This window comes from Aedes albopictus, chromosome 3, assembly GCF_035046485.1.
Source record: "Aedes albopictus strain Foshan chromosome 3, AalbF5, whole genome shotgun sequence".
In the NCBI taxonomy this organism is placed as follows: Eukaryota; Metazoa; Arthropoda; class Insecta; order Diptera; family Culicidae; genus Aedes; species Aedes albopictus.
In genome coordinates, this window is record NC_085138.1 from 170,762,505 (window position 1) to 170,786,139 (window position 23,635).

Here is a 23,635-nt window from a genome sequence, read left to right on the forward strand (position 1 = left end):
ATTGAGGGAGTTTCATGTTTTTGCAACAAAGAAAGGCATTCGACGGTTCAAACTCAATGTTTTTTCATGGACATGTTGCTTCTGGTATTAAAAATGACAATTAATTATTTTGGTCCACTTTGAGCATCGGAGTGACCACCGGAGAAATCCGTATTGAGGGACTTCCATGTTTTTGCAAAAAATATAGGCAATCGACGACTCTAACTTCATGATTTTCATGGACATGTTGCTACTGGTATTAAAAAGAACAATTGACTATTCTGGTTCGCTTTGGCCACCGGAGTGACCACCGGAGAAATCCGTATTGAGGGAGTTTCATGTTTTTGCAACAAAGATAGGCATTCGACAGCTCGAACTTCATGATTTTTCATGGCCATGTTACTTCTGGCATTGAAAAGAAAAATTGACCATTCTGGTCCGTTTTGGCCACCGGAATGACCACCGGAGATATCCGTATTGAGGGAGTTTTATGTTTTTGCAACAAAGAAAGGCATTCGACGGCTCTAACTCAATGGTTTTTCATGGACATGTTTCTTCTGGTATTAAAAATGACAATTAATTATTTTGGTCCACTTTGACCAGGGGGTTTCAGGTTTTTGCAACAAAGATAGGCATTTGACGGCTCTAACTTCATCATTTTTAATGGCCATGTTGCTTCTGGCATAAAAAAGAAGAATTGAAATTAACATGTTGCTTCTAGTATTAAAAAGAATAATTAATTATTTTGGTCCACTTTGGCCATCGAAGTGACCACCGGAGAAACTCGTATTAAGGGAAGTCCCTTAATAATGTTTGGAATTAACAAATATCAAGAAGAAACAGCTACAGTGGGATTCCGCTGTTGGCATGCTCCATTTTTGGCATGTTCCGTTTTTGGCACCCCCTGAATTTGGCAACAAAGTTTTCCGTTTTTGGCAACATTTTCAAGTCTAATAAAAATATAGCAAATATTGATAAATAATTCTTCTAATAGACAACTTGTATTATATAAATTAGAAATAATATCGATTTTATGCTATTCTGGCATTCGAACAAAGGAACCAGCCCATTTAAGTTTGCCACACATATCCTAAATACGTGATGTATGGGTCCATATATCTTTTTATATTATGTCCAACTGTTTATTGTTTGCAGGGTGCACAAAACTGAATAGATCTTTCTTTCTTGGCATAACGTTTCAACTAGGACAAAGCCTGCTTCTCAGCTTTGTGTTCTATGATCACTTCCACAGATATTATTGTGTATATCGTGCAACAGGCACGAAAGGTACTCTACGCTTAAGAAAGTTAAGGTAATTTCCTTCACAAAATGTTTCTGGACCGATCGGGAATTGAACCCGTCATCCTCAGCATGGCCATTGGCCATGGTAAATATACACGACTTTTAAGCTGTGGCGTTGATGTTCAAAGTACGTTTTAGAAATTTACTTCCTCGCACATTTGTAGTCTGTCATTTGTCCACTAGGACTAGAACGTGTGCTGTTGGATAATATTTTTTCTTACACTAATAACTAATAATATTTTTCTTACACTACTACTGCTTACTTTTCTACTTTTGACGATGATAGAACGATGAGCACGAGGTATTTTTGTTCATATTGGTTGTCAGTCCAGTAGACAGTGATTAAAGAATAAAAATAGAAAGAATGCTCTCTCTTGCCTTTTTATATGTAAACGTCAAGCGACAAGACAAGTGGCGCTCTATAAGCGCTTAAACTGTTTCAAGATGTAAGCTCTACACGCTCAGAAAACCGTTCTGATAAACGTGAACAAACAAACGCAAATATGAGAACAAGCAAATATACACCGTGAACAGGAACTTATTCCAGCTGTCAATATGGGCGTTCTAGAAAACGTGAAATCTAGTTCACGGCGTACATTTCTTATTGTTGTTATCGTTGCTATGCATAGTTCCCGTTTGTTCCCGTTGCCGTGATTGGGAGTTCACGTATATCGGAACGGATTTTTTTGCGTGTATGTAACAATATTCGTGATTTGTCATAAGAAAAGATGGTGTGCGTATGTTTTGGTATCCGCCCACAATCAGTAACGCACACTATCACATGAAGATTGAACTTTCATCCGCAGATAGCGCTGCGGTAGTGTCCCACCGAGCATCAGCGGAGTGGGCGTTCTTGATATTCTTATTCTTTGCAGTGATGTAGTCCAGAAGCGTTATCAAATTATCCTTTCGTTAGAGCAGTTGCTTAGAGTAGACACGATAGATTGAATAATTGTGCTTGTCTAAAAGTTGTTGGTGGCAGAGCTGAGAATTGATTCTCTGACCACTTACTTACAACGCGAAAGTGTTGTCCTTTAGAGCACAAGGGTCCGCTGGGGGTACTTTTGCTTTAGAGAATTTTGTGGAAAATTGCTTTGAGAGAATCATTTCATAATCTTTATGGGACCACCTCACTATTTGTCTTAGTGATAAATTTTGGCTTATTGTTTGGCTCTGTTAAAATCTCCAGACATCTAGAAATATATAAAAAATAATAATTTATTCCTCACAGAATTCATCCAGGAAATGTTAAAATAAGTTCACCGAGGCTCTAAAAAATTTACAAGTTTGTCCAGGATGTCCAAATGGTTCATAGTCATACCTAACAAACAGAAGTAGCTGAACAACAGTTTCTTTAGTTGAAGTTTTTAGCCCTGTAGGTTAGTCCATCTCGGGACCACGCTTTACTTCCCTGCCTTAGGAAGAACACATATTTTTGTGAGTTTGTCGGGAGTGGGGTTCGATCCCAGGTCCTTAGCGTGATAGTCACGTATTCTACTCATCACACTAGGTCCGCTCCACTTTTAGTTGAAGTTAGGTTAACCTTCCGTAACTTGCGCGGTTGGCCACCACCGTCAGCACCACGCTAATGCTGAGAACAAAAAGCGAGATTATTTCAACGTGTTGTACAAAATACAGCAGCGTGATCACTCGAGGGTTAAAAGCAGTTTATTCGATGCTTATACGACCAAAATGTTGGTTGAGTACTGGTCTTTGTCAACTCAGTGTTCGCTGTTCAGTTATGAGTCGTTTAGTCTGTATGGCTCTTTTCAAGAATTCCATTGATATTTATATGAATTTACACATGAATTTCGTTGCGAATGGGAATAAACCCACAAGATTTATTTTTCAGAAACACCTGCAGAAATTTTGCCAAAACTTTTTCAGAGTTTTCACAAAATATTACAAGAAGGGATTTTTTCAGCAATTCCTGTTAAATTTCGTGAATATTATCCACATATTATGAGAATATGTTACAAAATAGATCAGAAATTTCGTTAAGAATTTCGAGAAAGTTGTTGTTCCTTTAAGATATTTTATGGTTAGGTTCAAATTGCCAAACTGACGTAATGTTTGCAAATATTGCTGAATGGGATGATGCATATGCGGACATACACCAATTAAATGTCTGCAATTTTTTTTTCTTTTTTGTTGTCTCATTCTGTATAATATGCAGTCGTGTGTAGACTGGGTTTGTTGACTGGGAATTTGTCCATGATTTTCATGTTTGTATCTTTCACGAATGATCCTATTTTTGTGACAACGTAAATGCTGCCTCTTTGCTTTATAACTTTATTTTAACACCTTCTTGCCTGGCAAACAAGGCCACACTTTATAAGGCCTTACTCAACTGTAAGCACAGTGTATTATTGACTGTGTTGTTTGTCATTCTACATTAAACAAAAAAAACACTACCTGTAAAGTCTCTGAGAAGCAGTTAATATCTAAAATCAACATTATCATAAATTCAAAGCTTTTAAGGCGTTTTAACGTCACTAATGCGGTTATAAATTGCACAAAGGACAATTATGGAAAGAGTTCACATAGAACTTATACTATGTTTCAAAAAAGTAACAAATATTGTTAGCTACACGCATAAGGATATTTGATTTTAGAGATCCTTTCATTGATCCTCATTGATGAGGCTACAAACTGCTTTACGAAAATATGATCAAACTAATTGTTCCGGGGTTACCCAAGTAACACACTTGTCACCGAAGAGTCACGGCGGCGCAGGTTTATGTTACGCAGAAGTTACTGTGACTTACGTCTAACAAATAAATACTTACTGGCTAGGAGTAAGTCACAGTGACTTCTGCGCAACAAAAACCTGCGCCGCCGTGACTCTTCGGTGACAAGTGTGTTACTTGCGTAGATCGTCCTATGGTTCCATAATGGTAACTAGGCATATTATGTAATCATTTACAAACAGAGAAATGTAAAAAAATGTTGACGAAAAAAGATTCCGTTTTCCGCCAAAATCGGAACCCCACTGTATATCCAAAATAATCTCACAAAAATAGGCAAAAAAGTCCCACATTTTCCCAATTTTTCTTCACATGAATCGGGTTGTTAAGTGAATAAAATATTTATATTTTCTCTAGCCTAATTGAAAGAGCTCATTTTTCTTAGTATACCACATTTTTAGTACGAATATTTTTTTATAAACAAAAACAGTTTAAATTTTCGTGAATGAAATAAAGAACAGTTCAATTGATAGAATGATAGCTAAAAAAATGAATTTTAAAAATTGTTCCACGTGCACCAAAAATGATGAAATATTTTTGGGTTTCCGATTATGAATAATCTGAATCAACTATTAACCCAATTGTACAATGTTCATAAAACTCACTAAATGGATAATATTTGTGACTAAATTCCTCGATTGCAGAACTCGATAATTCCCCAATTCAAATGAAACATTGTTTGTCTTCCTAAAGAAAGCCCTTCTCCTACCAACTAAGACAACTTTTCATTCTGAAAAAGCTGACTTCACGTATAAGGAAATAGAGCCAGCAAGAAAGGCAAAGGAGAAAGCATATCAGGAACTAACAAATAATGTGGACATATCTAAAAAGATAATGAAAAAAAACGATGTGATTTTCAAGAACAGTGAACAAAGACGACCAAAACGTTAAGTGGTGTTAACCAAAATATACGATGAAAGGTTTGTTTGTAAACCGAAGTAATACTATCCTCAATTCTCGAACTAACCATATTACCATTGACAGTACAGTATCAGACTACAAGAATCGCAGTATATTTTAACATGAATTGCCTCTACTACAGAATAACCTTGTTGAACAGTAAGAATAACAACTGAGCATAAAGATAATATGTCGCGTGTCTAAGCATGAAAATTGAGCCGTCGAAAGACTGCTTCTGGTGATAAATCTAGATAATATGAGCATTTAAAAATAAACATAGAAGTTTCCTAGTATGTGTTTCTCCAGGTGGTCACTCCGATGGCCAAAGCAGACCAGAATAGTCAAAATAGTACAAAATTATGAAGTTATAGCCGTCAAATGCCCATCTTTGTTGCAAAAACATGGAAGTCCCTCAATGCCATTTTTTTCCGGTGGTCACTCCGGTGGCCAAAACAGACCAGAATGGTCAATTCTTCTTTTCAATGCCAGAAGCCACAGGGCCATGAAAAATCATTGAGTTTGAGCCGTCGAATGCCTATCTTTGTTGCAAAAACATGAAACTCCCTCAATACGGGTTTTTCCGGTGGTCACTCCGGTGGCCAAAACAGACCAGAATGGTTAATTCTTCTTTTCAATGCCAGAAGTAACATGGCCATGAAAAATCATGAAGTTAGAGCCGTCGAATGCCTATCTTGGTCGAAAAAACATGAAACTCCCTCAATACGGATTTCTCCGGTGGTCACTCCGGTGGCCAAAACAGACCAGAATGGTCAATTCTTCTATTTAATGCCAGAAGCCACATGGCTATGAAAAATCATGAAGTTAGAGCCGTCGAATGCCTATCTTTATTGCAAAAACATGGAAGTCCCTCAATACGGGTTTCTCCGGTGGTCACTCCGGTGGCCACATAGGACCACAATGTCCAACAATGTTTTTACATATCACAACAATATGGAGCATGTGAAATTATTGAGATTTCATCATGAGTTAACCAACGCAGATGTGTTTAGCGCGGAAAACCGTTCAATTTCGTTACAGTTAACTCGTTGGCCATCTTGTGGGATCCCTGGAACCGGTTCCAGAAGGACGGGACATAACCAAAAACATACAGAAATAGTTCTCGACAGATTGTAGTATGGCCTAGAGAAGTTTGATGCAAAAACTTCTATCCTGTTAATAATATGAATGTGCTTTGTAGCACATTATCGTGAAAAACATTACTTTCCGGATGTTCCGGATTTCCGGAACCGGTTCTTAAGAATTAGTCAATATTAATGTCTTTAATCAAAGTCCACGTGAGTACCTTTCCAACGATTCTTGAACGGTCCTGATTACTTGTTTGGTTGCAAAGTTATAGCTTGCCAAAGTTAGGGTCTCTAAAGCGGCATTTTTCAGTTGAAGCAGGTTCCCGGTGGCCACAGTGACCAAATCCGGAACTCTCCGGTGGTTTTGAAAACTAGACATGTGTGGCTTTCATTTGGGCCAAAGAAAATCAAAATCGGCCCAGCCACTGATTTTTGAGAGCCGTTCAAAGTTTGGGGTCAAAAATGACCCCAGGGTCTTATTTGTAACTTTTTTTATGGGAGCTCCCCTAGGGGTCGTCTAATGTTTTGGATGAATGGAAATGATAGTTTTCCAATTAATTTGTCGGAAAACTATCATTTCCATTCATCCAAAACATTAGACGACCCCTAGGGGAGCTCCCATAAAAAAAGTTACAAATAAGACCCCAAGACCTTACTAAGGTTAAACACACAAAATTACATTACACAAACTCACTCGATACGCTAATCAACAAGTTACACAATTTTGTACAAGTTTAGAACTGTCGGGTTGAAAAGGGTCACACCGTCTGGCACACGTTTGGGCCATTCGTTCCGGTCGGATTTGGGAAATCCCTATCTGGTGCACGGGTACTACCTGCCGGTGCACATGGTCGCCTCTACTGATCAGCTGTTTATCCGTTACTGGTATTAGCCGACGGTGTGATATTGTGTTGTTTGTCTCGCATCATTGTATTGGTTGCTCGATCCATCTGTACGTCTGTTTTCTCTCCGGAGATTGTCTACCGATGTGATGAGAAAGATGTATGTAGCGCTCATGTCTTCCGTATCGGTACGACGGTTCACCGTTTGTGGAATGGTGAGAATGTGGCATATTTCCAACACAGGGAGAGCCTGTGTTTTGAAGCAGTTGTCAATAATTGTAGGGTTGGCTACGTCAAATTTGTGCCGTTGTTGTATACAGTGCTCCATCAAAGCAGTCTTCTGATATAGTAGCTGTATCTCTGGATCATTGTATGAGAGTCCAGCTGAGAGCTTCCTATCCAACGTATTCATTAAGGTTGTTTGTCCTAGTCATATTCTTGATTTCGACCACATGTATTTTCGACCCTTTTGTCCTAGTTATTTTATCTATTTCGACCTTTTGACCACATGTATTTTCGACCTTTTGTCCTTTCAACCTTTTGTCAAAGAACTGTTGTTTACCGTTGTTCAGGTTCCGAGGTAGATGGTATGAAGACACTGCTGCCTAGGCCTGTCGTTCTCGGTTCCTCCAAACAGCTTGGACTTCGTTTTTGACGCGTTCACAACCGGTCCGATCCTCCGAACTTTTGCTGCTTCACGTTTCAGGCGGATGTACAGTTCAGTCACTGTTACAAATGTCCCGCATCCGTAAAACAGACAAATTGGCCGGATTTCGTGAGCTGTTTAGTCCGACTCGTCGTATAAGACAACAGGCATGAAATTCCACCACCTTGTCCCCGGCGAGATTCGAACGAACCCGACAGATCGCCCAAAACCCGTACGCAGTTTTTTACACTGTCCATCGCCGCTTTTATTAGTCTAGTGAGCTTCCTGGAGAAGTCGTTCTCGTCCATGATTTTCCAGAGCTCGGCAAAGATCTGGTTTGTTGTGAAGCGGCTAGGATAGTATTTTGTAGGTGACATTTAGAATTATGATCGCTTGAAAGTTTTCACATTTCAACTTGTCACCTTTCATGTAGATGGGCATATAACCCCTCGCTTCCACTTCTCCAGTAGCTGTTCAGCAGGGAATGAAATTATCATTCACGATCGCGATCTAAGAAAACTCTCTCACACGCATTATCGGCGAAAAAAGACATGCGATTAATTCAGATCCGGTTTTCTCCCGAGAAAGTATTCTCACTCGTCCTGCAGCGCCGAAAATAGATTATCACCAGTCGGCTGACTGGTTTGCTTTCTGCTCTTAGTTTGCTTCTCCGTCTTGCCGACGCCTCCAAAGGTAGTTTTTATGCATCAAATTTCATCTACCTCTCGATCAGTTTGTGTGGCAGGGTGGTTATGGTGCGCACTAAGAAACATTGTTGTGGAGGGTCTAAGTTTGAATCTCGTTGGCTGCGCAATTTTTGTTATTTGTCTTCTGATAATTATCGCAGTAAGGGGTCGTACACAAATTACGTCACGCTATCAGGGGTGAGGGGAGGGGGGGGGGGTTTGTAGAGCGTGACTACCCATACAAAAAAATATTGACGTCCCATACAAAAAGAGGGATATAGCGGGGAGGCGGGGTGGAAAAATGTTGATTTTTGCGTGACATAATTTATGTATCACCCCTAATCGGCAAGGTGATAAAGTTGGATAGCGAAACTAGGGGTGGGCAGGAGGCCGGCTTTTCCGAGCCCATATATATTTTTTGATGATAATTCTCGGTGAACGAATAAAACAATGATGGTTTTTGGGGCCGAAACGACACGCAAAAAACAACATTATTTTATTCGTACACGAATAAATATCGAAATAAAAGATATATACTAGTTGACGGTGATAAAATCCAACAAGTAAAGTTTCCGCGCCCATGTTGATGAGTTCAGCTCTGATACCATTTTTTTTCAGCTGACTTGTTTTTCTTAAGCTGGATAACATCCTCAACTTCCCTAAACGTGGGAGTTGGCTCGTTGCGTTGGTACTCCCTTAACTGTACTGACGTAGGGGAACAAAGCCCAAAATGCCAAGATGGGGTAAAATGGCCCAACTCATAAAATCATTCCTGAATGGAACTTGATCATTGCTATAGGTGAATGGTGTCAAGATATGTTTGCATCAAACATTCCTCTAGAAGCTTGGCCACCAAACCCACGAGAAATCCTTTGATCTCCCAATGAAAATTGGCAACTTCCGGTTTTTCGTGCTTGCAATTAAGGTTTTCTGGTAATTTTATTACCAGCCAAGTGTTTCCAGCGAGATTGAGCCACACATGGAGACGCATGGTTGTTGATGTCTAAGCTTTCCATGTTAGGGGTCATTCAAATATTACGATCATCATTTTGCCGGGAGGGGTGTAACACTCCAATTATTGAGTATACGAAAAGAGCGGGACAGAGGGGGAAAAGGAGTCGGAAATGCCCGGAAACTGATGGACGTAATTTTTGAATGTTTTCATGAAGTGGCATCTTACCCCATGGCAGATGGTCGTTTTGCACCACTTCCGTTTTACGAATCAGTTTTTAAAATCGCTGAAAATCGATGAAAATGCAATAGTTTTGTGAATATTTTTGCTGAAGTATCGAGCTAATATTGTCTAGTTGCTGTTACCACTTTGGAAGCCTAACAAATGAGGTTAATTATCATAGAAAACGATGAAAGTTTGAAAAATGGCATTTTACCCCACTTGACCCTACGTAGTCATTTCTCGCGCTGATTTGGGCCTCCATCTCTGCGCTCTCTACACCATTCAGGTGCTCATCGGAGTTCTTTTTCCACCTTTCGGTCACCTCACGTGCTTCCGTTGAGAGACTCTCGCTTTTATCCATGCATAGTTCGGCTCGCAGCACGAAGCCGTTGCGGAACGAGTTGAGTTTCTGATAGAGTTTCCGTGTTTCTTGTAAAGTATACTTTGACTATAAGAATAATATAGACAACGTGTTCGTTAAAGCAATAAAGGTTATCGAAACCTAAAGAATATCCAAACCCCAATTTCACAAATTCCTTGTTGTACTAATTGAAAAAAATAAAAAACAAACATCAAGTAAAAAACTCCCTCAAACAACAATGCGTACTAACTTAACGGCTAATGCAATTTCCAACTTTCTGCCAATTGAATTTGGGATTCAGCCTTTTTCAGATAGACCCAAATTCAGCCGATTTTAAGTTGGCCGTAAAAATTGAAAACAAACAAACGAACAACACAGTTGGCAACGATCCCATCCAGCAGGGCTCTGAACAACACAAAAGCATTGTTCACTTTCCGCCGTTTCCACCACGGACCGAACTTCCCCATCGCGGGAATCGATTATGCTGTCGCGGAAAACTCAAATAACGATCAAAGTGAAGCCGCAACCATCAACAAGAGAGCCCTCAGAGATCAGATATAGGGCGAAAAAGTATATGACTGGCTGTTTGGCAATAAGAAAATTTCTTCATTTCTGTACCCCTTCAATTCATGCATAGCTCAGAGCCCAAAAGAGACAGGACCGAAAGCTGGTGGAGCAAACGGATGGCGATAAACAGTGAAAGCTTCACCGCTCGCGTCGTCGTCGGTAGCGCACTTGACTCCGCTCCTCAGCTCTGTCGGACTGTGTGGTGGGTGGGTGGCTCGAGATTCGCTTTTAGTGAAATCAAAGAGGCAGAAGCGAAAACCAAATTTAAATGTAAATTTGCGAACAGCTCCGCTCTTATCGTAAATATTCAACGCTGATGATTGCTGTCGAGGAATCGAGAATCTTTCAAGACGCGTTTCTGATGCTATACGGAGAAGGTCACTTGTGTTAGTTAAATTTAACCCGGTCAGGATGAAAGGACGCGTCCTAGCTACAGTTGAAACACCAAAGCCGCGTTTTGGTTTTCTTTCCCTTCTACAAACTGCTAATTGTGTATTGTGCAGGCTATCAGGTATCAGAAGGCCGGCTCCAGAGGCACGTTATCCTCCATTTGGGACATTTGTGCCATCGCCAAAAGAACAGCCTATTTCATCATCTACCTGAGGGAAAAGGAAGGAAAAAGGATTTTAATGAGGATAGGGACAGGAAGCGAAATAGGAAAAATACCCTGGAAGAGGGTACTAACGCACAATCGTACCACAATGGGTTTAAACAGCGCCCTGAAAAGGGCACTGTAATAACGCATATAGCGAAAGAGAGCCTATACACTAGCGTGGGACACAAAAAGACATTTTACTCCTGTACACTTTTTGAGTTCCATTTTGGTCCCATATGAACTGTGCAAAATTTCAGATCGATCGGAGAAACTATATTTTAGCGCCAGCCTTTTTAAGTTTTCATACGATTTAGTATGGGGAAAATCACTTTTTCAAAGAAAAATCGCCACAGGTTGCCCCTTAACCCCTAAAAATAAATCGATGAATGATTTCTGTTGGAAATTTTACGAGGAACCAACCCTCCGAAGACCGCAAAGCGATCTGAGGCATGTGGAAAAAGTTATTGACTGAAAACCGAATGGCATGCAAACGCTGTTTAACATGTAAGGAATAACAATAAATAATAAAATCTCGTTATTTTATCAATCGGGTGAGGCCCTATAACTTTTTCCACGAACGTCGCATCGATTTGCTGTCTTCGGAGGTCTGATTCCTAGTAAAATATTCTACAGAAATCATTCGTCGACTTATTTTTAGGGATCTAGGGGTGATTCATAGCGATTTTTCTTTGCGGGAGTAAAATTTCACCATAGTAAATCGTATGAAAAACTAAGAATGGCGGGCGCTAAAATATAGTTTGCGACCAAAATGGAACTCAAAAAGTATACAGGAACTTGAGTTTTTCATTTTTTTTTGTATTTTCCCATATAAACCGTGTACCAGGCTACTATACACGCAAATAAATCCGTTCCGATATAGGGCACTGCACTATTTTGATTTTGTATGGGATTTTGACGTTTCTTGGCCTTGTTGTTTACATAATTTCTGTGAGAGTGAAAGAGAAGGAGAGAATTTCTTGCAGTGCCCTATACGTGCACTCCCAATCACAGCAACGGGGACAAACGGGAACTATGCATAGCAACGATAACAACAATAAGAAATGTACACCGTGAACTAGATTTCACGTTTTCCTGAACGCCCATATTGACAGCTAGAACTAGTACCAGTTCACGGTGTATATTTGCATGTTCTCATATTTGCGTTTGTTTGTTCACTTTTATCTAAACGGTTTTCTTAGCGTGTATAGCTCTTTACCACAGCGGGTTACGAACAACAGAATATCCTGAAGATTCAGGTTTCTGAACTCAGTTTCACTTAATAAGTGTTTACCGAATACTCGGAAACGCAGTTGCACAAAAACTGGACAGTTACATATCAAATGATACGAAGTTCCATAATCAAATTCACAGCTATCACATGCAAATGAATCAGCTTGCTGAATATTCGCCATGTGATAGCTGAGTCGGCAGTGGCCAGTCAACGCTATGACCAGAATGCTGCAATTCTGCTTTGACAGATTTGTAAGATACTTCGCCACCTTTGGAGATGGCTCAGTACAATACAATTTGGTTTGACGACATGACTCCAAAGTATTCCAGTATTGTCTGTGTTGAGTGGCAGCCCAGGTGTGAATCTGAAGCTTTACCCAACATAGCTGGCTCAGGCCAATGAGGTCATGTGATGCTCCAGTGCGAGCTAACTCATCAGCCAATTCATTTCCAGCGATGGAAGAATGACCAGGTACCCATACAAGGTGAACAGCGTTTGCTGAATTCAGCTCCTCGATTTGAGTTCGACAAGCGATAACTATCTTCGACCTGGAGTTGGCCGAAGCAAGTGCTTTAATAGCAGCCTGGCTATCTGAACAGAAGTATATTATTTTTCCCATTACGTGCTGCTGAAGTGCTGATTGCACTCCGCACATAAGAGCAAAGATTTCGCCCGAAAAACGGTGCAGTATCTACCAAGTGAGTAAGACTGATGCAGCCTTAGCTCACGAGAATAAACATCAGCACCTGCTCGACCTTCGAGAAGGGAGCCATCAGTGTAACATACGATTCCGTCTGAAATACTTCATTCCAAATATCCAGATGTCCACTCTTCCCGAGAAGGGAATTTCGTGGAAAATGTCCTATATGGAAAATTACAAGCAATTGTAAGATCACTTGGAGTAAGGACAATTTTGTCACAATTCACCAAAAGTGAAAACAACGAGGTGTGTGTTGATGTGCGGTTCACAGGAGTTTCCTCTAGTAGACCGAGTACCCGTAACCGGTAAGTGCAAGAAAGTGCTTCTTGTTTGAGATGAATGTGTAGTGGGGCAACGTCAAAGAGAACTTCGAGCGCTGCCGTGGGAGTTGAAGAGAACGCTCTAGACATCGCCATTAAGCACATCCCTTGGAGATGGCCTAACTTTTATTGGACCGTTCTCATGTCGCCCTTTTGCCACCACACAAGACATCCATAAGCCAATATTGGCCGAACCACAGTTGTGTAAATCCATTTGATATAATTGGGTTTTAGACCCCAAGTTGTACCAAAGGTTCGCCGGCATTGCCCGAAGGCCATACAAGCTTTCTTGATTCTGAACTCAATGTGAGGTGTCCAGGAAAGCTTGGAATCAAGAATGACTCCAACGTACTTTACCTGCTCAGTCACATCGATTTCAGAATCAAAGAGACGCAAAGGTCGAACGCGATTACGGTTTCGCCTTTCCGTGAAAAGAACAATAGATGTTTTGCTCGGATTAACCGAAAGGCCATATTGGCGACACCAACCCTCAACTACCTGAAGGGCGCTTTGCATCAGGTCGAAAAGGGTGCTGATGCACATACCAACTAACAATGTTAGGTAGTCGCCGGTAAAACCATAAGTAGGAAAACCGCTATTATTGGGTTGCCTCAATAGAGTATCTGCTACAAGATTCCACAAAAGCGGTGATAATCCACAAATCCACATCCACAAACACTCAATTTCCTAATCCCTGCTAGACACAATGTCGAGAAGAGATATCGGTTTTTGAGCATTTGGTGAATCCGATTGGAAATCATTGGAGATATACCATGACTCCGTGCGGCTTCCAATATGGCATCGAAAGGCACCTTCGATGTCTAAGAAAACACCCAGACAAGACTGCTTTTGAGCGAATGCTTTCTCGATATCGTAAACAACCTTGTGTAAAAGAGTCACAGTGGACTTACCAGATTGCTACCAATCCAATGTTGGTTCACATGAAGAGGCACGTTGGCCAGATGAACATCACGGATGTGATGATCCACAATGCGTTCAAATCATTTCAGAAGAAAAGAGGTCAAACTGATAGGTCTGAAGCTCTTTGCTTCTTCATACGACGCACGACCCACTTTTGGAATAAACTTTACAGTAATATCCCGCCAGGATTTGGGAATATACCCTGTAGCAAAACTGCAAACAAGTAGTTTTTTCAAAACATGTTTGAAATAATCAAATCCCTTCTGAAGCAAAATAGGATAAATCCCATCTGCCTCAGGAGATTTGAAAGGAGCAAAGCTATTAAGAGCCCACTCAATCGATTCTATAGTTACAATACTCCGAGTCAAAGCTAAAGAATCATAACTACAAGAAAAGACATCTGGTTTATCCGAAGATGTAATATCCACACATCCAGGGAAGTGTGTGCTGAATAAGCATTCCAGAACTTCCTCATCAGAGAAAGTCAGACCGCCATTTGGCAAACGAAGTTCGTTCACCCGGAAATCCTTTGATTTCGCAAGGATTTTGTTCAATCGACTGACTTCACTCAAGCTGGAAACATTTGTACAAAGGTTTTTCCAGCCGGATCGTTCAGCAAACCGGAGAGCTTTGCTGTAGGCCTTGCGAGCCGACCTGAAAGCCTCCGAACCAGCTGAACGTCGTCTGTTCCAACTCTTTCTACATTGTTTCCTGAGTTTCGCCAGATCAGAGTTCCACCAAGGGGTTCCTCTTGTGATCTTCACAGACCGTAGAGGGCATGGTTCTTCAAAAGCTTCCATGATGAAGGTCGTTGTGGTATCAACGGCATCATCTAAATCATTTGGAGTGTCAATGGATGGTGAGTATCCATGAAATTTGGCCGCAACCAATTCAGTAAAAAGATTCCAGTTTGTTGACCGAGGATTCCTGAAACGCAATGTTTGCGAAGTAACATTTAAATGTTCATAAAAGATATAGTGATGGTCAGATAAAGATTCTTCATCTGACACATGCCAATTGGTCAGCTCGTGACTAATTCTGCTAGAGCAAAGCGTTATATCTAACACTTCCTTTCTAGCAGATACCATGAAAGTTGAGCGGTTGCCTATGTTAAGTAATGCAAGATCTGTACTACTTAAGTATTCCATCAAGCTGGAGCCTCTCAAGTTAATGTCTGAGCTTCCCCAGATGATATGGTGAGCATTAGCATCACTGCCAACAATTAGCGGAAGGCCTTTTGAAGTACAGTATGCGATGACTTGTTTGAAAGCATCCGTAATTTAAACTAATTAACAACATCTTCATAATCCCGCCCTTATTTAGCCTCAAGTGAGACTAAAGAAGGGCAGCTGATTGTCTAGGAGAAACACAAGGTCCACTGCACCATTGCTCCGGTTAGCGCAGTAAGGGCTACATACTGTGGAGGGCGACCTGGTACTCCACAGGCTCCGTTAGCGGTTAGGTTTTTATTAGACCCCCCTAGCCATTCATTTCTAGTCACGGTAAGCATAAAGCCGCATCACACCATTAATTAGGGGTCACCTGTTGGTGGATTCTTACCACCGGAACAGGCGATTCGTAGTGTTATTCTTAGCCAATTGACATAATCGCTACCGACACTACACAGCTATCTAGGCTGATCGAGAAAAGAAGTTAATATTGATGATCAACTTCATACGAACTCGAACAGGATTAAAGGACGCGTCCACCTACAGTTGAAACACCAAAGCCGCGTTTTGGTTTGCTTTCCCTTCTACGAACTGCTAATTGCGTACTGTGCAGGCTAAGGGGTCTGATAAAAACATAACCTTTTACCTACAGAAAAAAAAAGAGAAACTCTTAGATGGTCCCTGTATACGTTCTTAGAATAATCCCTTAATGTTGAAATCGTTGGATAAATATATTTGGATCAATCCCTAGAGAAATTGCTGAAAGAAACTTTAGACAATATTCTTGAGAAATTTCCGTTTCTGAATGAATGATTGCTCGAGAAAGTGCAGTTTATGAACAAAAACTCTAAAAGAATACGTGATGAAATAATTTAAGCATTTTTAAAAGAAACCTTTTGACCTTTCTCGTACACCAAAGTGTACTGAAAGGCTATATGTTCACTCAAAAAATGAGTTTTCGATAGAAGGCTCGGAGGGTTAAATCACATATACCAATATAGACGAATTGAGATGATGTATGTGTGTGAATGTGTAAGTATGTCTGTGTACAAAAAGTTCACTTACTTTTAAGGCACTTCCCATTGGCCGATTTTTCGGATTAAAGCTCGAACCGGAGTTTTACCGTATTATTAGCTATTAAAAATAATTCGTATAGGTCAAGGCGTTTCGGAGTTATGGCCATTTTAGTGATCTGGACCAGCACCGGTAGAACTGGCAGTATATCAAACTGAACCTAACTTCATAATGCGACACATCGAACTGCGGTGCTTTTGGAAACTTCAGTATGGTTGCCGAATTTTGTGCGGAAATCAACACTTGAGACCAGAAATTTCACGATGTCGGTCCAAAATTCAAGATGGTAGCGTGATATTCAAGATGGCGGCTCCAAATTTAAGATGGTGTCTGTTTAATTGTGTTTTAGGCCCTAAAACCATGAAATATGGTTATATTTGATATAGGGAAGATGTCCGGAGTCTAAAACTGGTAACTAGAATGTCCAAGGTGGGGGTTTGAAATCCAAGATGACGGCTGTTTAATGGAGTTTTAAACTCTATAAAACCGTGCAATATGAGTATATTTGGTATGGGAAAGATGTCCGGAGTCCAAAAATGGCGATCAGAATATTCAATATGGCGAACACAAATCAAAAGTTGCGGCTCAAAATTCAAAATATAAATTCTAAAGATTCTTCCGAGAATTCTTTGGAATGTATCCCTTCTCATGAACTTTAGGGAGACCGACAGAAATTTCTTCAGGGATTCTTTTAAACTTTATCAAAATTTTCTTGAAGTTTTTATCGAATAGATTTTTATAATAATTTCAGAAAGATTTTTTCCAAAGATTCCTCCTAGCAATGGTGTCATCGAGGTTACTCCAAGTTACTCTCTGAGTAACCTGTTCTTGAGGATAGAAATTTGGAAAAGTTTCTGCCCTACTGGATATGAAGAAATCGCCTAATGAGGAGTTTTTCTCATTTTCTGTAAAAGGCGGAGGGCGCCTACTGTACAAAAATTGTGTAAAGGAAGGGCTTTAACCCCCAAAATCCCTCCCTTGGATACGCCCTCATATATGTAAGGAAAAAAATGAATTTCTAATTGTTTGTCTCTCACATATTTGCAGGATACACCTTTTTTTTGTGATATTGGAAATTTTTCGGGGATTCTTTCAGAAACCCGTCCCGAAATTTCTTCAAGAACTTTCTCAAGGATCACCCTCCAAATTCTTCCCGATATTCCTCTACAGACTCTTTGAAAGTTCTATCAAAGATTCAATTGCAAGTTTTCTTCAGGGATTTGTTGGATTTCATAGAATGATTAATTCAGATACTTTGCGTATTATTCCTAAAATACTTTAGAAAATTTTGCATGGATTCCCAAGTAAAGTGTTCATGGCTAATTAGTGTTGTAGAGATGATTTTAATGCTTCCTTTTTATTCGGGAATTCATTGGACACGGGATATACCACAATAGATCTTATTTTGGTCGCAGTGGTTTATGTTCCGAGCAGAGAAAAAAACCACGAGCTTCTTCAGAATTTCCTTTAGGAATTCTTTCTGAGGTTTCTTCATAAATTCTTTTGCTTCGAAGACTACTATTGAAGTTCGTGCATGTATGTATTCCTTCATTTCTTTAAACATTTTTGAACAAATTCCTTTAGGAATATTGTCAGAGTTTTCTTCAAAAGTATTTCTTTGAGATTTTTTCCGTATTCTTCTGGAAATTTCACAAGATTTTTTTTTCTGGAAATTTCTGTATGGGTTTCTCTAGGAATTTTACCAAAGAATTAATCAAAAGATGCAATGCCAGAAGGAATTTTTCAATGAAGATATGGAGATTTTTTCAGAAATTGCACAAGGTGTTTTCTACAGGAAATAAGATTTTTTTTATCGGGGGTTTTTCAGAAACTATTTCTTTAGAAGTTACTTCAGGTATAACTCCATATATACAAGGAGCAGAGAGCACGATGGCCGGATGAGGTGGAGCGTGATCTGGCGAGAATTGGATGTGATCGAGGGTTCAGAGTGGCATACTCTCAAGTATTTTGTTAAAAATTCTTCTAGAAGCATTCCTCCACAGAATCGTCTGGAAATTCTTCCAGAGGTTGCTCCAAAGGTTGCTTAGGTTTAGTCAGACCTTCATTCAGGAATTCTTTCAGAAATTTTTCTGGTGATGCTTTGGATGTTTCTACTTACAATAAGATTATCTAAGCAAAATTACTCAAGAATCCATTCAATGGCATTTTCCATTTTTGAAATTCTTCTATAAATTCGTGTACATGGTTCTTCAGATTTCCAGCTCTTCCAAAGTTTCTTGAAAAACATTTTTTTCCGAAATTTCTTTAGTAGTTCTCTAAAGAAAAATCCTCCACAATTTTGTATCTGCAGGATTTCCCTTAGATTTTGTTTTCCTTAAAATCGTTTTTTGTGTACTAATCTCTCCAGAAATTGTATAACAAATTTTTTGAAGAATTTCCCCAGATGCATCTTCAGAAGTTCTCCCAAGAATTCCGTCACAAAATCCTTCAGGGACCTCTCAGTACTTTCATGTGCAATTTCAGCAGACAATTTTACGGGGTTCTTTCTAGATTTTTTCTAGGAACAAGGATTTTTTTAAGAAATCTCAAGAGGAATTTTGGATAAATTTGTAAGAGAAATAACTAGCCAAGATCCTTGGAAAATCCAAGAAAAAAATATTGAGGCATTTTAGCAATATTCCTGAAGAAATGTTTAATTATATTCTTGGAGAATGTTCTAAAAATGTTGCTGGGGCATCTGTGAAAGTATTTTTTGGAGAATTCCAATGGGAATATTTGGATAAAGGCTTAGATAAGCTTTTGTAAAGATGTCTTAGAAAAATTCTTAAGATATTTCCAAAAACAAATCTTCTAAAGTCGTAGGAAAAATTACTGAATATTTTTTTTAAATTATCCATGCAGAAATTCTTAGAGTAATCCTTAGAGGAAATGCCTTAGACATTTCTAGGGAAATACGCGGAGGAATATCTGGAGGAAATTTTGAAAGAATTTCTGCCCAAATCACTAACTGAAAGCACTTTTGCAAGAATCTTTGGAAGAATCGCTGCATGATGTTCTGGATGAATCCCTGCAGAAATTCCTGCCAAGTCTCAGTGGGGACGTAGTGCCATAAAGAAGAAGAAGAAGAAGATTTTTAAGATAAAAGTTTACATAATTGTTTGTCATTGGCCAAAAAATTCTCAAAATTGACAAATTTTAAGTTGTGCTGCACTGCAGGAAACCGACGATATATCGTCGGTTTCCAGCAATAGGGGCACAACTCAAAATTTGTCATTTGTGTGATGATGAAAATCTATGTAAACTTCCATTTCACAAAGACCCGTTCCGAAATTCATTGAGAAACGCGAGATTTTGGAACTTTTCTGCAATAAAGGCAATCAATCAACTTTTTCAAAAGTCGTTGAAAATAGTCATCAAAAATTCACAAAACAGATAGTTCTACAACCTCTTTCCATGATACAGTGGCGTTTCGGTTTTATCACTAGTCGTTTTAATCACTACTCGCCCAAATTCACGGTTTTCTATTCGATTATATCACGATTATCATTTCGTTTTTATCACACTTGTTTTAAAACATTCCGAAATCAATATAAAATGAATACAGCATTGTCCAGTCCACCAAAACAGTTAACAAATATTAGCTACGACTTATATATTTTGCAGCTGAACGTTTTTGGATAAAAAAAATTACATTTATTTCTCGTTCCGCTAAATTCACGGTTTCGTTTATATCACGGTAAAATTTTTTTCGACCGTGATAAAACCGAAAAACCACTGTACAACCATCAAAATTCGTTAACTTCTTTCAAATAATGAATGAAATATGTGCAATGCTAAGATGTACTTCAAGATTTCCAATTTGCAAACACTTTTTCTGAAAAATCACATTTTTTGAGTTGTGCCCCCATTGCAACCGACGATATCCTCAATAGACTTAAATATAAACGGCACATGATGAAGTAATAAATCTTTATGTATAAAATCTAAAACGACAAATAACAATACTAATTATGTATTTGTTTTTCTTTTTCTTTCCAGGTTGCAAAAGTCCGAGAATCCTTCCTCCTATTCAAATGAAATGAAACATTGTCAGAGACTTTGAAAAAAACTAGCCTGTAAAAACACGAATATGTTGAACAATGGCTCAACACGTTCTAACACGTCCAAAATAATATTTGCTCTTCCCTTCTTCGCTCACTAGAGAATCAATAAAATTGTTCATCTGCTACAATTCCGGTAATATTTCTCTCTTTTGTCTTGATCCGATTAAATCAGCTAACCTTGAAAATATGAACTTCCCATATAAATGCATTGCATAAACTTTGTAGAAATAGAATTATCTAGAAATAGTTTGTTATGCTGGTCATAACTTGGTATTGGACTCACGAGTACGTGTACTAGGAATAAACAATAAGGAGTAGTCGAGTGAACCAGAAATAAGAAAAAATGATAGAGCATCTAGTGTTTGTCTTGTTCCAATGTGTGGATTACACCTGTAGAGGACGAAATGGGGATAATTTTCTACTGGGAAAGTGAGAGAAGAGAAAAAAACAATCCTACATATCTAGCAAATGACTCAATTTATAAACCAAATCTAGAAAACGAAACTCAATGTTAACTTCTTTGTTAGTGTTTACCAGGAGACAGCCAGACGACTGGAATCTGCTCTCCAATTTACTAACATTCCTCAAATCTTCTTATGAACACGATAAAAACAAATCAAACATGGCACGATGGGCTGCCAGCTGCATGAGCAACCACCGCCGAAGTAGAGCTAGATGTAAGAGCAAGAGAAAGCTGTTTTCCATATCTAAGTCGTTTGATCGGGACTATGCGGTAGAAAATTAAGAGAGAAGAGTTCAATAAATCAGATTGATATTATTCGATTGTTGGAAACAAGAAATGTGGCCAATTCATTAAAGCGCTAGCTCATTAGACTTGGTGTTATCGATGGATCTCCAAGTGGTACGGTGTTTTCTGTTGCTGTTGGCTACTATAAACGAAAGGGTAGAATTGGAAACGACGCGAATGGGATTTCCAAGAGCTTAGCCGAACGTCGAATGCAGAAACAAAATGTGATGTATTACCTTTTACCTATTCAATCAACATAACGTTTCTATACTCAACAAGATTAACAACTTACAAAAAAAAACAAATCAAACCCAAATGATCTTATTCATCAAGTGTATCAAATCTGCTGGACTGATTGCGAACAATCCTTAGTATTAAGCACCAAGAGGGTCCCTTTTACCTGTTAACTGTCTGTTGAAATGTTGATATAAAGCCATTTGTAGTTTAGGCACTGCGTGCAACCAAGTATTTTATTGATAGTTGATAAAAAACACGACAACCCTAAGAGAATGCAACTGTGAGAACAATGATTCAATTATGACGAATCATAAACACATCAAACACTGGAACAAATTTGCGAAAACTCAAATTATGCGTGAAGAATGGAAAACACTTACTAATGCGCCAATGCTAACATTTCTTAAATATGGCTGAGCTGAGCATTCTCAATGAAAACAATCAATTTTACAAATAACATTAAAAGTTCTTGAAATCCTCTTTTTTAATTTTTCAGTGATGAAAAAATAATAATCAAAAATTTTCCTCAGAAAGGTAACAAAACGAATTCCAAACTTTGAAACACATTCCTTTCCAAAAGCAACTAGTGAAATAAAACATTATAACCACAGTAAGTCCAGTTTTGCTCAATCCTATATTCCACCAAAAGAAAAAAAATGCCAAAGATAAAACTTGAAACGATTAACTCGATAAAACACAACAATGTAAACCTTTCTTTTCTTAAAAAAAATAAAAGTTCAACCTCAAGCTTCAAGGACATTACGAGTTAGAATTCATTATCCGAAACCGTCCCACACAAATAAAAATAATGAGATTTACACGTCATGTAAACTTCATTTTAGTCATGTAAACTTAGTGTTATGATGGTTTACATGATATATCATGTAAATTTGTGTTATATGTCATGTAAACTCTCAGAGTCATGCTGAATTACATGACATATAATGGAAGTTTACATGATATTTCATGAACTTTACATGATATGTCATGTAAACTTCTGTGATACCCCACGCTCCAATTATGTGCATCATATGTCACAGAATTTTACACTCTTTTTTCGATCTGTGCATTTAAGAAGCTTTTTATTTTCTCCTGGTGAGTATTTTATTGATATTGAAAGAAATCTGAAGCACTGTCAACTTTAGAAAAAAAGTAATCAATCAAGGCTTTTGCACAACATTTTATTTTGAGATCAAGGTTCTTGTTTCTTGAGTTTTTTTACGGAACATAAGAACTACCACACAGTTTTTTAAGCTTTGAACACATTTAATTTAATCCAATTTATTTTTTCAGCTCATTCGATCCTTCAGATAGCACAGCTTGTCATAACATAAAAACAAAATGCAGTAAGCAGTAAGTAAGACATTCGTTTGCTTAACGTTTGGTGCTTCCTTTGTTGTTGAGAAATTTGAAACAAAAGTTTTTGTATTGAGAAGGCCCGTAATGACGATTCTTGATCAAATTTTTCTTACGTCGAGCCGTAAGGAAGAACCCCCCTGGGGGGTCGCGACCCACAGTTTGGGAAACCATGAGCTAGAAGAAACTTTTTTGGATATTGTGCTCAAAATTAAATGGCAGTCATTCGTTAGTGTTTTTATAATTTCTGAAACAGTCTATAGAGCATTCGGATACATTCTAGATGGTATTTTGAAGACATTCTTTGATTTCAGTTTTGGTGCTCAAATGGCAGTAGTATGAGCATGAGCATTGGTGACCGCACACTTCGTAGTTTCTACTCCGTGATTGACCAGAGCTAGCGGAATTGCACAGAGAACCAACAGATGGGGCATGGGATCAGCCCAGCATCCTCAATGTACACGTTCCGAGAACTCACAGTTTTATGTGTCAATAACGGCGCCGGCCACGTCCTTACGGTCAACCTGGGAGGGGAAGGAATGTTAGTTCGACAACCGTTGCTACTACATACATACATTTATTTAACCGTTGCTACTAGAGGTTGTATATATTACTGTGCCCTCCACAGTTGTCGCGGGAAGGAGTTTTTGTTAGTTGGGAGGGATTGATAGTTACATTAATCAGGATTCACTTTGGTATGCGATGTGATCGATGTAACCGTGAGCATACATAAAACACACATACACATAATTGCGACACCTCACAGTTTGGAAGAATGGCGAGACCTTGAAAACTTGAAAACATGGTCATTCTTAATACGCAGTAAGGAGTGTATCGTAAAGTAGTTGAAAATGTTTAAAATAGCCTCAAAAATAGTTTAATACAACTTTTAAGTAATTTTATTTTTGGAGATACTGTATAAATCCTTGAA

The 23,635-nt window shown here is 38.8% G+C and overlaps 1 protein-coding gene across 13 annotated transcripts in view; it reads left to right on the forward strand.

Moving 5' to 3' along the window:
- The window catches only part of LOC109402762 (ras-specific guanine nucleotide-releasing factor 2-like), an 839,143-nt gene extending 817,044 nt beyond the window's left edge, over positions 1 to 22,099 (forward strand). For all 13 annotated transcript variants that reach the window (XM_062861325.1, XM_062861329.1, XM_062861315.1 and 10 more), the window contains one exon: positions 20,299 to 22,099. The gene's annotated coding sequence lies outside the window, so the exon portion shown is untranslated. The remainder of the gene's footprint in view (positions 1 to 20,298) is intronic.
- The last annotated feature ends 1,536 nt before the right edge of the window (positions 22,100 to 23,635 follow it).